This window comes from Dendropsophus ebraccatus, chromosome 11 (assembly GCF_027789765.1).
Source record: "Dendropsophus ebraccatus isolate aDenEbr1 chromosome 11, aDenEbr1.pat, whole genome shotgun sequence".
NCBI lineage: Eukaryota > Metazoa > Chordata > Amphibia > Anura > Hylidae > Dendropsophus > Dendropsophus ebraccatus.
The window spans coordinates 50,555,514-50,572,564 of record NC_091464.1 but is presented as its reverse complement, the minus strand read 5'-3'; positions in this window follow the sequence as shown (position 1 = coordinate 50,572,564).

Below are 17,051 nucleotides of genomic sequence, written 5' to 3'. Positions count from 1 at the left end.
TCTCGCCATAAGTCACCCCATTTTGGAAAGTGCACCCCTCAAAGAATTCATCTTGGTGTGTGGTGAGCATTTTGACCCCACAGGTATTAGAGGAAAGTATTCAAAAGTAGACAGTAAAAATGAAAAACTCGAATTTTTCCAATAATATGTTCCTTTAGTTGGAAATTTCTCAATTTCACGAGGAACAGGAGAGAAAATTCCCCCCAAAATCTGTAACGCAGGTTCTCCTGAGTAGAACGGTACCCCATATGTGGGCATAAACCACTGTATGGGCACACAGCCGGGCTCAGAAGGGAAGGAGCGCCAATTAGCATTTTCTCTGCAGATTTTTCTGAAGAAGTTTCTGAGCACCAGGTGCATTTGTAGTGCCCCTGTAGTGTCTACAGAATAGAATCCCCCCAAAAGTCACCCCATTTCGGAAAGTACACCCCTCAAAGAATTCATCTTGGGGTAGGATGAGCATTTTGGCCCCACAGGTATTAGAGGAAAGTATTCAAAATTGGCCAGTAAAAATGAAAAACTAGAATTTTTCCAAAAATATGTTGGTTTAGTTTGAAATTTCTAAATTTCACAAGGAACAGGATAAAAAATGTACCCCAAAATCTGTAACGCAGGTTCTCCTGAGTACAACGGTACCCCATATGTGGGCATAAACCACTGTATGCGCACACAGCAGGGCTCAGAAGGGAAGGAGCGCCAATTTGCTGGAGCAAAACCGCAGCTAGTAACAGTTATTAGAATAGCGCAGTTACTAAAATACAATAAAAAAAATTAGATTACAGGTAATGTGGGGTGGTTACGGACAGTCTGGGGTGGTTCCGGGTAATCTAGAGGTGGTTACGGGCAGTCTGAGGTGGTTACGGGCAGTCTGAGGTGGTTACGGGCAGTCTGAGGTGGTTACGGGCAGTCTGGGGTGGTTACGGGTAATCTGGGGTGGATACGGTCAACATGGGGTGGTCACAGGCAACCTGGGGTGGTTAGAGGCAACCTGGGGTGGTTAGAGGCAACCTGGGGTGGTTATGGGCAACGTGGGGTTAATACGGACAACCTGCTGTGGTTACAGACAATCTGGTATGGTTACAGGCAACCTGCTGTGGTTACGGACAATCTGGGGTGGTTGCGGACAATCTGGGGTGGTTACAGGCAACCTGCTGTGGTTACGGATAAACTGAAGTGCTAATAGGTAATCTGAGGTGGGTACCTGTAATCTGGCGTGGTTACGGGCAATCTGGAGGGGGTCACTGGCAATTTGGGGTGGTTAGAGGCAAGGTGCAGTGTTCAGAGGCAAGGTGGGGTGGTCAGATGCAAGGTGCGGTGGTCATAGGCGATGTGCGGTGGTCATAGGCGACGTGCGGTGGTCATAGGCGACGTGCGGTGGTCAGAGGCGACGTGCGGTGGTCAGAAGCGACGTGCGGTGGTCAGAAGCAAGGTGCGGTGGTCATAGGCGACGTGCGGTGGTCAGAGGCGACGTGCGGTGGTCAGAGGCGACGTGCGGTGGTCAGAAGCAAGGTGCGGTGGTCATAGGCGACGTGCGGTGGTCAGAGGCGACGTGCGGTGGTCAGAGGCAACCTGCGGTGGTTGCGTGCAATCTGGGGGGTTACATGTAATCTGGCATGATTACGGGCAATCTGGGGTGGTTATGCCCAACCTGCGGTGGTTAGTGGCAACCTGGAGGGGTTACAGACAATCTAGAATTGTTACGGATAGAGTGAAGTGCTTATAGCTAATCTGGGGTGGTTACATGTAATTTGGGGTGGTTACAGGCAATCTGGGGTGATTACGGACAATCTGGAGGGGGTCACTGGCAACGTGTGGTGGTTACGGGCAACGTGCGGTGGTTACGGGCAACGTGCGGTGGTTATGGGCAACGTGCGGTGGTTACGGGTAATCTGGGGGGTTACGTGCAATCTGACGTGATTACGGACAACCTGGGGTGGTTACGGGCAACGTGCGGTGGTTACGGGTAATCTGGGGGGGTAATTTGGGAGTAAACTGTAATTATTACTATAATAAAAAGTGTGTGTTTTATTTTTTTGTATGTTTGTCACTTTTTGTACTTTGCACATTCATTTTCACTGTATTACTATGATTACTGTGATATTTTCTATCACAGTAATCATAGTTCAGTGACAGAGACCAAATTGGTCTCTGTCACTTTAAATTTTCAGAGCTTGGCTGGTTGTGGAGCGCATGCGCACTTCATAACCAGCCAGGACACCGAAGAGGAAGGAGCTCCGTGGATCCGGTGAGTATATGGGGAAGGGAGGGTGACGGGGGTGACAGGGGGGGGTGGGGGGCGACTTGGGGGGTGGGGGGACATTACTTTTTATCCCCTGTCACCAATCATTCATGGTGACAGGGGATGAAAAGTGCCTGGAGCACATGGCACAAGCGATCAGCGGTATATAGTATATACCGCTGATCGCTTGTACCGGGACCCCACAGGGGGGGTCCCGATGACTGCCCCATGCTCTCCGCTACCTCCGGTGGGGGAGAGCATGGGGCTTTCATTCATTTTTCTTTTTTGATTACTGTGAACAGACATTAGTCTGTTCACAGTGATCGCGGCGGCCATCTTTGATCCGATGGCCGCCGCGGGAGGGGGGGTTAGTGACTGGGGCACTAGGGGGCTGATCTGGGGTCTGATTTTTACGGCGGTCACTAAGGGGTTAATGGGGGTCAGCTGCGGAATTGCAGCTGATCCTCATTATCTCCGGTGCTGTACACAGATGAGAGCGGGATCGCTGTCCCTGCAGCGATCCCGTTCTCATCACAAAGCCCCGTCAAAGCCGGAACGTATATGTACATTCCTACTGCACGGGGCATGTGCAAAAGGAACGTATATATACAGATGGCTGACGTGAAGGGGTTAATACAATGATAGGCATACCCACTATCACAGTGATTTTCAACCTTTTTTGAGCCGCGGCACACTTTTTATACTTAAAAAAAATCCCGGGGCACACCACCAACCAAAATGGCACAAAATGACACTAAAACGGTACATATTATACATATAGTTCACGGAGTTCACTCTTGGGGGTTTTAAATCAGCTTCTTATCACCACAAGAGCTGCTTTTTAAAACCTCCTCAAGAGTGAAATATGCCTGGCAGAGGTCCTTTCAATAAATTATTTATTTTAAAAAAGTGAAATAAAAAAGGATAACCCCCTCATATATACAATCCCATGTAGCCTCATACATACAGTCCCATGTATTCCCATATATATATATATATATACAGTCCCATGTAAACTCATACATACAGTCCCACGTATATGAGCACATAATTATCAGCACCATATACTGTGGTGATGTGCACTGTATAGCGCCACAGTATATGGTGCTGATAATTATGTGGCTCATATACTGCAATATAAAGGGGTACAATGAGAAGTACTTTGGCCATAAGGTCAGAGTACAAGTACCCCCTGCTTTGCCCTCATACAGTAATAATGCCACCTGCAGTATGCCCCCATATAATAATAATGCCCCCTGCAGTATGCCCCCATATAATAATAATGCCCCCTGTAGTATGCCCCCATATAATAATAATGCCCCCTGCAGTATGCCCCCATATAATAATGCCTCCTGCAGTATGCCCCCATATATTAATTATGCCCCCATATATTAATGCCCCCTGCACTATGCCCCCATATAATAATAATGCCCCCTGCAGTATGCCCCCATATATTAATAATGCCCCCTGCAGTATGCCCCCATATATTAATAATGCCCCCTGTAGTATGCCCCCATATATTAATAATTCCCCCTGCAGTATGCCCCCATATATTAATAATGCCCCCTGCAGTATGCCCCATATATTAATGCCCCCTGCAGTATGGCCCCATATAATAATAATGCCCCCTGCAGTATGCCCCCATATAATAATAATGCCCCCTGCAGTATGCCCCCATATATTAATAATGCCCCCTGCAGTATGCCCCCATATATTAATAATGCCCCCTGCAGTATGCCCCATATAATAATAATAATAATTCCCCCTGCAGTATGCCCCATATAATAATAATAATGCCCCTGCAGTATGCCCCCATATAATAATAATAATGCCCCCTGCAGTATGCCCCCATATAATAATAATAATGCCCCCTGCAGTATGCCCCCATATAATAATAATAATGCCCCCTGCAGTATGCCCCATATAATAATAATAATGCCCCCTGCAGTATGCCCCCATATAATAATAATGCCCCCTGCAGTATGCCCCCATATAATAATAATAATAATGCCCCCTGCAGTATGCCCCCATATAATAATAATAATGCCCCCATATAATAATAATAATGCCCCCTGCAGTATGCCCCCATATAATAATAATAATGCCCCCTGCAGTATGCCCCCATATAATAATAATGCCCCCTGCAGTATGCCCCCATATAATAATAATAATGCCCCCTGCAGTATGCCCCCATATAATAATAATAATGCCCCCATATAATAATAATAATGCCCCCTGCAGTATGCCCCCATATAATAATAATAATGCCCCCTGCAGTATGCCCCCATATAATAATAATAATGCCCCCTGCAGTATGCCCCCATATAATAATAATAATGTCCCCTGCAGTATGCCCCCATATTATAATAATAATGCCCCCTGCAGTATGCCCCCATATAATAATAATAATGCCCCCTGCAGTATGCCCCCATATAATAATAATAATGCCCCCTGCAGTATGCCCCCATATAATAATAATGCCCCCTGCAGTATGCCCCCATATAATAATAATGCCCCCTGCAGTATGCCCCCATATAATAATAATGCCCCCTGCAGTATGCCCCCATATATTAATAATGCCCCCTGCAGTATTCCCCCATATATTAATAATGCCCCCTGCAGTATGCCCCATATAATAATAATAATAATTCCCCCTGCAGTATGCCCCATATAATAATAATAATGCCCCTGCAGTATGCCCCCATATAATAATAATAATGCCCCCTGCAGTATGCCCCCATATAATAATAATAATGCCCCCTGCAGTATGCCCCCATATAATAATAATAATGCCCCCTGCAGTATGCCCCATATAATAATAATAATGCCCCCTGCAGTATGCCCCCATATAATAATAATGCCCCCTGCAGTATGCCCCCATATAATAATAATAATAATGCCCCCTGCAGTATGCCCCCATATAATAATAATAATGCCCCCATATAATAATAATAATGCCCCCTGCAGTATGCCCCCATATAATAATAATAATGCCCCCTGCAGTATGCCCCCATATAATAATAATGCCCCTGCAGTATGCCCCCATATAATAATAATAATGCCCCCTGCAGTATGCCCCCATATAATAATAATAATGCCCCCATATAATAATAATAATGCCCCCTGCAGTATGCCCCCATATAATAATAATAATGCCCCCCTGCAGTATGCCCCCATATAATAATAATAATGCCCCCTGCAGTATGCCCCCATATAATAATAATAATTCCCCCCCCAGTATGCCCCCATATTATAATAATAATGCCCCCTGCAGTATGCCCCCATATAATAATAATAATGCCCCCTGCAGTATGCCCCCATATAATAATAATAATGCCCCCTGCAGTATGCCCCCATATAATAATAATGCCCCCTGCAGTATGCCCCCATATAATAATAATGCCCCCTGCAGTATGCCCCCATATAATAATAATGCCCCCTGCAGTATGCCCCCATATATTAATAATGCCCCCTGCAGTATTCCCCCATATATTAATAATGCCCCCTGAAGTATACCAATATGCACCAATAGTTTAAAAAAAAACCATCATACTCACCTAATCCGCACTGTGTGGCTGCAGGCAGCAGCTCTCCCTCCTCTTCAAGCTCCATCCTGTGAGCCGCGGGGACTGAACCTCCGGCAGATGTGATGACGTCACTTCATCACGTCTGCCGGAGAGGTCACGTCTCGGCGTCCCATAGACTGCTGGCATGAAGTGCCGCGGCCTATGGGAGTGAATGTCAGAGCAGGACACTGACAGGTCCTGCTCCAACATTCTGCTTGATTGAATGTTTCAAACCGATCGGCATATCCCTAGAAGCTGAGCAGCCGCAGCTTCTAGGGATATTAAAGGGACAGTGTCGCATTTCCCACCGGGATCCTGCGGCACCCCTGGCAGGTTCTCACTGCACACCAGTGTGCCACGGCACCCCGGTTGGGAAATCAAATAGCAAAGCTATTGTTGAAGTTACTTTCTAACCGCTATGAGAAATAAAGAGCAAGACTACGGGCAGCTGCTGTGGCCGCAGTTGGGCTCTGGTGTTTTTGGGGCTGGAGCTTCTCTTGTCACGAAGGCAATACCCACCCCCAGACACACAGGCATTGGACCAGGTGAAGTATATGCTCCAGCCAGCCAGCCGCCCGCCCACAGCCGCTTTAACACCTCTCGCAGCCCAGGCCGCCCGATCGCCCCCCCCGCTCCGGCTTGCTAAAGACACCGGAGCCGGGATCAGGTAAAGTATCAGCTCCGGGGGGTTAACGGGGCGGGCTGCGGACAAACTCTCAGCAGGGACGTACATCCCTGCTTCATGTTTGTCTGCCATTCAAAGTATAGGGGCAGGATCCGCAGCGAGACTTGCTGCAAATAGGCAGCGAGGGGACTCACTGCGGATCCGGCAAGTTGAGGTAGTGGTAATGAAAAAGAATAGCAGTTGGAAGAAGGAGACTGGTTCAAGGGAGGTGTAGGGGCAGTTTAGAGGCCGTTGTCTAATAAGTGCAGTACTTGGCCAGCATGTGTGTAGATATAGAAGATACTTGTACACACGTTTATATATATTCTGTTATATATTACTGCCCAACAAGTTCAGAGAGTGCCAGGTTGGGTAGCACGAGCCCCAGGTCTTTGCCTCTGGGCGAAGTTAACTGGTAGTCAAGCATTGTCAATAGGATACTTCGGCCCTTAGCAACTTTGTCTTACTGGGAATCAGTCCCTGTTCCTGTGGTGACTGTCCTGACTTGACAGAAGAATCCTGGTGTAGACAAGGGTGACTTGGTTACAGTTATCCTACCTTTTAGGGTTTAAATGTACACTGTACACTGTATACTAGCGATCTCAGTCTCTCATAAAGAAATAATTGTTCTGTTCCAATCCAGGGCTCTGGCCGAAGCCAGGCCCACTAAGTGACTGCAGCAGGAACTCTCCTACCATACACTGAACTGGACTCTTCTCAGACTAGTACTGAACTAGACTCTTCCCAGACTAGAACTGACTTGGACTGCCCTGAACAGGAAACCCCTATCCTCTATAGGGTTGTGTCACAGGAAGGAAGATAGAGCGCGGGTCAGGGATAGAAAGTCTGCTTTTGTGATTGGACAACACAGTACACATATACAACCTCTTATAATACTGCATCTCTGCACCTAATATAAGAAAGGAAAGTGGGACACCAAGTGGCGGGAGTGGCTAAGTACAGCTTCATTCCTTAGTGTGGCACCTGACAGAGATACTTTACGTAGGTGGTATAAAAACTCAGTGAGCCACCTGTACTGGGACACCGCACAGCCACAAAATGTCGGCTGATCGTTGTCTTTCAACATGTTGAAAAATACACAATGAGGATAGCAGCAATCGCAGCATGTGTAATAGCGCCGGCAGCGAGCGGGGAATGAGGAGCAAGCGAGCGCTGAACTCGCTTGCTCCCTCTCGTCGCCCTGTGTAAGTCTTATAGGACCCTTAAACACTACAGACTTCAGCTAAATCCAATTTCAGACTTATCTTTTTCAAAGTACTTTTTTGCAGCTGTCCCTCCCTAGGGTGGATTTATAGCTTAGGCTGGGTTCACACTGCGTTTTTGAAATCCGTTTTTGCAATTCGTTTTTTGAAAAAAACGGATGAAAAACTGATTTCAAAAACTGATGCAGTTGTGTGCATCCGTTTTGATCCGTTTTTTTCTATTGACTTCCATTATAAAAAAAAAAAAAAAGGATCAAAACTGATCCGTTTTTTGACGGACACAAAAACATTGCTGACACTATTTTTTTTTTTTTTTTTGTCCGTTAAAAAAACGGATCCGTTAAACGGATTGCAAAAACGCATTGTGAACCCAGCCTTAGTCCTCCAGGGATGCTGTCATAGGGCATCAGGGTAAAAGCAAGATTACTCACCGATAATCTTGGTTTCGTAGGCCTAAAACAGCACCCCTCAGTTAACTCCACCCCAATGTGGTATTTTTGTTTATTTTTTTTGTATATATCGGTTGTTATCTTTTTGTATATAGAGTTTCTGATCCACTGGAGTACTTGTTAAGGACTGAGGTGTGGAGAGGCGCGTCAAGATTTTATCTTCACAGGTTTCCTGTCCTGCGATAGGAGGTCCTGTCCATGGGTGCTGTCATGGACTTCCGAAAACAAGATTGTAGGTGAGTTATCTTGCTTTTTCCCTTACAATACATTAGCAAAGATTTCTAACATTCTATCTTTACTTTTTCATTATAAGGTACTAAGTGCAGAATGATAGGGTAAAAATTAGATTTTTTTTTTCTTTTCACAAAATGTGAAAAGAGTAAAAGGGTCAGAAGTTTTTCAGAATGCATTGTAAAACTGAGGTAGTCATACATTGTATATACTTACTTGGTATATTGTTTTACTTCATCCATTGACTGTGTACTGGCAGATGGATGTTTGGAATTTTGACCAGAGTACCATCATGTAATTAAATTAGTCAGAGAAAGAACTGTTTTCAACTTAGATTTTTTGTTGTTTTTTTCTAGTCCTTAAAAGGACTTTTGGATAGTGATGAGCGAACATTAAATAAATTTCCATGTTCAGCCACATGGCCAAACACTAGGCATTCAACTTCCAGCTTTTAGATAGTTGTGGATATAACGGACTATTACTAGCTATATACCAGTATACTATTTCGTACAATACCGGTATATTGTATATTGTAAGACACAACAATCACTGAGCTCAAGGAGATCAGCAATAAAAAAATTAATGGGGTACTGAATCAAGAGTCTCTAAAAGGTTCAGTGGAGCCTCAGTAACCAGTCTCAAAAAGCAGGAATAGCCAGATATCCCTTCAGTGAGGAGATCACGAATCCACCCTGATATGTAGCCGCTTAAGTCCCCCTCAGTTGTATTGTATGGAATTTGCTCTTTTTTTAATTACACACTCAGACTACTAGTCCTAAAAAAAACGTTTGTATTGTTGTGGATGTAACTGACTATTACTAGCTATATACCAGTAATACTGGTATATTGTATGGAATTGGCTCTTTTTCTTTCACACTGACAGACTACTAGTCCTAGGACTGTTGGGTGTTTGTGAACCTAATCGCCTGCCTGACTAACCACACTAAGCCTACACTACCTCTTTCCTGCTCCAGTAGCGTCTGGAGTAGGGATGGTCCGAACCGAGTTCGGTTCGGGTTCGTATGATCCCGAACTCTCGGTAATGATTACCGCTGTCTGCCCGCTCCGTGGAGCGGGCGGATCCAGCGGGAGGACCGCCTGGAAAACTGGGATACAGCCACAGCCATAGGCTGTATCCCAGTTTTCCAGGCGGTTCTCCTGCTGTATCCACCCGCTCCACGGAGCGGGCAGACAGCGGGAATCTTATGCCGAGGTTTCGGGTTCGGAGGGTTCTGGAGACCAGGGACTATATACACCCAGGTCACCTGATGCAGCAGGCCAATCACTGCTATGCTATCAGCCAACAAAGCGGCTGTGCAGCAGGATCTCCCAGTCCCTTCCCTACATGCTTATTGGGTGATTAAAGCCGCCAAAGATGCACACATGAGACTAATAATTTTATTCGAGCACCACGCGGTATTCGTCAGAGTATTGAGTACTTTAGAGTACTGAGATGCTCAAGTGAATATTGAGCTTTAATGAGCATGTTCTGTTATCTCTAGTAGCATTATCTGCTGCTGTGCCCCCATATAGTAATAATGTCTCCTGCTGTGCCCTCATATAGTAATAATGTCTCCTGCTGTGCCCCCATATAGTAATAATGTCTCCTGCTGTGCCCCCATATAGTAAAAATGCCCTCTGCTGTGCCCTCCATATAGTAATATTGCTTCCTGCTCTACACCATATAGTAATAATGCCACCTGCAGTACCTCCATATAGTAATAATGCTTCCTGCTGTACCCCCATATAGTAGTAATGTCTCCTGCTGTACCCCTCTTGTAATAATGCTCCAATCTAGGAGCAACGTGGATATATAATGTGGGCCATTACCGAAATGTCCAAGCTAAAACTTATTCAGTACACAACTCCAGAAAAAATTCAAATTTTATTTGTATTCCAGTTTTTAAAAAAATGTAGCAAACAATAAAAGCACGCTGACACGTTGCGGGGACACGCCCCTTAATTATGGCCATAAAATGTGGGGAATGAAAAAAATCTACACATCCCAAAAAAAGGGGGAAAACGATTATAAAATCCCATAGACGGCAGGTTCAGTCTATGTTCCTGGAATATAAATGATGCCTTCCTTATGTGTCCCCGGGAAGCTGAGGAACACTAATCAACAAGGCCCCAAATGCTAAAATTACTTAATGGGGCAACAAAGGGCAATTGTTCACAGGGCACCATCCAGCTTAAGGCCAGTACTGGACGGGGTAACTACTGTGTGGGGACACTATTCCCATACATCAGCCCCATTGTGTGTTTTCTATGGAGTCCTAACGATTGATAGACTATTCCAGTTGTAGGTCCTACCTGTGGTGTCCATCAGAGGGATGAGGTTGCTGGGGTCGGGGAGGTGGCTGGAAGTTTTCCTTCTCTTACGTGTCTACCGGGCCCAGGCACTTTACAGGCAGGCTAAGAAGCCGTTCTTCCTTGGCTTCTTGCTTGTAGTTGGCTGCTCCTGGCCATAATCATCATCATCATCACCTCCATTATTCTTCTCAAACTCTCATTTTTGCCTTTTATTTTAATTGCAAGGCAAATATATATAGAATATCCAATCAAGTGCTAATTGCAGTAGATAAAAGTGATCACTTACATGTAACTCTAGGGTAGTGGTGAGCGACTGAGGGAATACGTCACCTGTGTCTTTGTGATGTCATCAGCCTTTCCTTTGTGATGTCATCAAAGTTCCATGAATGAAAGGAAAAATGCACAAACATGTGTGTATGGATTACGTACATACAAGTATAGCTAGATAGATATAGATGTAATGTATGTATATTATGTCTTCTACTATTGCAATAGGAACATTTTTATTTCATCTACAAAAAAGTTGAACAAATAAATTAGTTCTGTTTTTGTATTGTATTTAAACAATTTGTGTATATTACTGTATAAATGGCAAAAGCAGAAATAATTCACCATTTAGACTTTGGTCACTCACGTTCTCATGTTCTCATGTATTTTGTGTAGTTACTAAAAAAAATTATACATTTTTGTTAAGTTTTATAGAAAGTGGTAAAAAAAAGAAACTATGTATTTTTTTATTCTGCAATTTATCCCATTTTATGATCAATTTTATTATTATTGATCCTCTATTCATATATACACAATGATGGGGGCGCTGTACTGTGTGTTTCCCTAAGGGCCCGAGCACACTGAGGAGAAGGCAGAATTTCAAGCAGCATCCACATTGCGGACTCTGCTTGAAATTTCTGCCTCTTTAGCTCTGTGTGAACGGCCCTAATTCTTTGAGCGGAGATCGGAGGAGAAAAGACATCACTACTAGATGTAACTGCACTAATCACTATACTCTCACTATGTGGGGGTTATGCTGGACCCAGTATCAGTATTTGTGGTATGTTTCAGTCATGGTCAGGATTTGGGGGTATTCTTTCCTTGTGTAGTGGTAATATTGGTTATAATACTTAGTCATTAATAGGGTGGTAATATGTGGTCATTGTGTGGCGGTATTATTTGGTGTTTATATGATTTTGATCTCAGTGGGCTTCGTTCAGTAGCAGTAGATGGTAATGTGTATGGTGGTAATGTGGTATTATTTGGTAACTGTGTGCTGGGCCGTATTAACAGCGGCTTTTGCTCTAGGCACTAAACTTGAAGACTCCTCACCACGGGAATGGTAGATTGGTAGGCAATAGCTCCAGGCCTCACATTTAACACAGTCATGCAAGACCTGACCAATACTGCCATACTGTGACTATATAACACCACCGTACTCTGACTGGATAACATCATTATACCAGTCTTCCTCACTATACTCTGTAATCATGCCTGTGCCCACTCCTTCCCAACCTTCCTCCTCACCACCACCGCCAAAGACAGCTGATTTACTGGCAAGTTGGAAAGGGAGGTGGAAGACAACAAAAAATAAAACAAAAAAAAACAAGTTGTTTTCTTCCCCCTGCTTCATAGTGCTGCCCTAGGCATCGGACCACGGGTGCCTAGTGGTAAATATAGCCCTGACTGTATAGCTATTATATAGAAATATACGGTCAGTTGTGCTGATACTGTTGTATACTAAACATTTTATGCTGTGCTCAACCAAGCAAGGATGGGTTTATGTCACTTAACCCTTTCTTTGCTGGGCCGAACACAATGCACTCAGCATAGCAGATGGGCGGCACTGCACCTGGCATAGCAAGCAAATGACTTGACCACTTTCTCAATAGTTCGGGCACAGTGCCACCCTCACACTATTTTTTAAGTGCACCCCTTCCTTGCTGGGCTGGGTGAAGGGCATTCAATGTAGCAAGTGAAGCGCAGGTGGGCGTTCTTCCCTGCTACGCTAGACCCTGCCACATGTGGTTGGGAACTACAGATGGGTTCAACACTTCCATTTTCTCGCTCCTTGGGGGTTGGTTTGGGGCATCAGGACTCATTGCCTAGGGCAGCATGAACTCCAAATACAGGCCTGTGCATGATCGCGGCTGCCTGTCATTACCTTCAGCTCCAGGGACAGTAACGTGTGTGGGGCTGACACTGATGCAGCCCTGCACACATGAAAACCCCTTCACAGCAGGAACGTATACTGTACATTTATATTCGTACTGCATGGGGCATCGGCAGTAGAAGTGAATATAGCCGTATGGCTGATGTGAGGGGGTTAAACATTAGGTGCAACAGTGGTTAGTTGCTGAGACACACTTTTGTGTATGTGAGCTATATATGTGTGGTCTTAGTGTTACTTTTGTCACTGTAATATATACATATATACCAAGTGGATTTAAGTTGGTACATTCTATTCTTTATTATAAACAAAATTCTAGAACAGACTTTTATTGTGTGTACGCTGGGGGTAAATATATACGATGAATCCTGACACTTGTAGTTCGCTGCAGCAATTTTCAGTTTTTGTCTATGTATAAAATGTGTGTAAATAATTATATAACTATACACACACCTCCATCATCTCCATCATATCTACATACATCTGTCTATATTTATGTGTGTGTGTGTGTGTATATATAGATAGAGAGATATGCATGTATATAGATATTTAAAGCTATACACCCCATCTAGCTATACACATCTATCTGTATTTGTGTATGTACATGTGTAGGTAGATGTATGAGAGTGTGTGTGTGTATATAAATAAATATATATATATATATATATATATATATATATATATATATATATATATATATAATGTGTGTGTATGTATATATATATATATATATACATAAATCATTTGACAATAAGGTTGAAAATGGAATGACTAAGTCACAAAAGAACTTTATTTAGTATTACATGAGAAACACATATACATGACCCTGTATCGTGTGTGTATATAATCCTTTGTCCGCTGCTGGTCCTGCCGGTGAGCTGTGGAGCAGCAATAGAACCCTTACCATTACTAAACTCAGTAATGGTAACGGTTTCATCGCCAACTCCCCCGTCATCTTCTTGTGCTGGCTGAAGACTTTCCAGGTTCATGAGAATAAAGTGACCCTGCATTGAGCGATCCACATACATCATATTGCAGATAAGTGATCAGGATAATTTCTGTACAGGATTATGGGAGGTTACAGATAATTATATAGGGCATATCCTAGAAATCTGGGAAGAACCTTACAGATCTTTTTTTTTTTTTATTTCTCCAAGTCTTTGTCTAGTAGTGTTTAGGGTTTGGTATAGTACATCATCTATACTGTAGTGTCGTTTAACAAACTTACAGTATATGATGATATCCCACACACAGCCCCAATATTTCCGCCTTCGCTTTACTTGTCCAGTGTTTTCCTTCAGTAAATCTGTGAAGAAATAAACAAAGAAACAGTTAAACTACTCGAAAAGGATTATAGTCCCATGTGCTGGAACATTCCCTGATGTGTTTTGCTAATCTTTTCATTCCTCAGATGGGAATTTCTTACAATTTTCACCAAAATGAAAAGTTAATGTAAATCTATCAGAAAGTGAGTGCATTTATTGTATATATTTAACGCTGCAGCACCCATAGGGTAATGGCTATTTTCTGAAGGATCCTAGATAATGAATTACTTAAAACATACATTGTATATTCCTCCTAATACGCACATATAGTTGGGCGTGTATCTGTCTATCTACCTACGATATATATATATATATATATATATATATATATATATATATATATACCTACCATCTAAATATATATATATATATATATATATATGAGAGAGACAGATGTCATTCTTTTAATATTAGACTTTTACTGTTTTATCTTGGGCACTCCAATCATAAGCTGAATATTCATTTGACTTGCAGTTAACCTCGTAGAGAGCCAGGAAGCTGAGATAGTAGTTGCTGTATGATCTGCTCCACACACTTTAGATGCTTTAGCTGTGTCTGTTTTTGACATAGGATAAAAAAACAGCGGTCACTGGTGATTGTTTCCTCTGACAATATGAAGTCTAAGAAAAAGTTTTTGGCTTGTAAATCCTGGGGCGCTAGTATTTTGTCAGAAAAATAAATTCACCGGTGGCCATATTTTTTCTTCCATATGACAAGAAGGTGATAGAATGCAGAGTGATGACTCCCATGCCAAGCTACTTCTAACTCAGCTTTTATGGCCCTTCTGAGTAGACATGACAGCAGTGGGTATTAGTTTTAGCTATCCAAACAACATACAAGAACTGGACTCTACAGCTCTATACATCACACAATACTGACAGTACAATATATTAAGCAGCATAGAAAAATCTTAATTTCTAAAAGCTTAAGCAATTTGGTAAGACTGATATACAGTAACAGTATAGACTAGGAGATACCATATAGTATAATACAGTCTAATATAACATACTATATAGTAAAATAATAATACACTATATAGTAAAATAATCTAATATACCATATAGTATAACATTATTAATCTAATATAACATGCTATATAGTATAATAATAATACATTTTGTAGTAAAATAATAATCTAATATACCATATAGGCATTATTTGTGACCATTGTCCTACCTTAGCAGAGCAGAGTTGCAGCAGGAGGGTGGGTTAGAGTTCTTCTTCCATTAGCCAGTGAGAGGACATAACTTCTAGTTCCTGGGACACTCATTTATAAAGACCTAAACTAATTTACATATTAACTCTTGTTAGTCCCTCCCCTTTAACGATGTCAGCATTAACTGATAAAGAACATGCATGGCATCGGGGACTGGTTTAGCTTGTGTCGATGCAGGTATTTTTGAGTGTGATAAGGGTCCTTCATGTTATCTTGTATACGTTTATTGAGCTTCAGTATTTACTATATATGTGTGTCATTTCTGTTAAAGCAGATGAAATTGCAAGCTCCTAAAATAAATATATGGCACATAAACTGTTATATGAGCGACTCCTCATCACAAATCATAGATTATCTGCAATAAATGCCCAACAGGTCCATCTCTATGATTTCCTTTATTATAATCTTAGGATGTATATATGTTTATCCCAGGCAGGTTTATATTGTAAGGGCCCTATTCCACCGGACGATTATCGTTCAGATTATCATTAAATCGTTCGAATCTAAACAATAATCGTTCGGTTAAAATGCAGTTAACGATTAACGACCGAACGAGAAATCGTTGATCGCTTTATAAGACCTGGACGACCTGGACCTATTTTTTATCGTTGCTCATTCGCAAATCGTTTACATTGAATAAGACGTCGTTCGGTCATTCGCAGTAGATACGAGCGCAATAGCGAAGAAATAGCGGACAAAAACGATCGCAAATACGATCATAAGTAACGATTATCGTTCCATGGAAATTAATGTTTTCAGGTCTTTCGCAATAGCGGTCTTTTGAGATCGATAATCGTTAACGATTATGCGAACGATAATCGTACGGTGGAATAGGGCCCTTACTGTAGATTTACCAATCGCATCTGCTGGAGGTTTGCTCTAGACATCTACTACTCTTTTAGTAAGTAATATTTTCTCATGATCTTTCCACCAACTAACCTTAGACTGTGTCCCCTTGTTCTTTTGTTCAGATTATTATTATTATTATTATTATTATTATTTAATTATTATTATTATTATTATTATTTAATTATTATTATTAAAATATAGCATGCCCTTTGCATTACTCAGCACCTAATGAAATAGCTGGGTTTCAATGCAGTGGATGTATTGTGATTCATTACAGTGCCACACTTTGTGCAGATAACGGGGGATGCGCGGTTTGGAGATTCCCCATTTAATACCTTCTTCTGCTCTCTCTAAGGGTCCTATTAGACAAATCGATTTTTAACGATTAACGTTAAACAATACGCAAATGAGAGCTACCTGAAATCGTTCACCATATTACACGGAATGATATTGATTAGTTATGATCATTTACTCCATCTGATCCCAGCAAATGAACGAACGATGTGGAATTAAACTGATTAGTGAACGATTAGCCGACGATTAACCGATTTTTGATTCACTTCACAAAATGCGATCAATGACACCCAAACGATTTTTCGATCGTTGCCTGCGTTCACACACAATGATTATCGTTTAACGATTTTTCGCATGATAATTGTCCTGCGTAATAGGACCCTAAGTTCTATGAAAAGGAGTCTTTCTTCCACAACGTTTTTGGCCTTTTGACTGATGTCTGCAACCATGGTGATAAGTTGCAGTGGTGCAAACAAATAAGCAGCTACAATTTACAGCAGGGGCGTCAAACCCAAATAGACAGT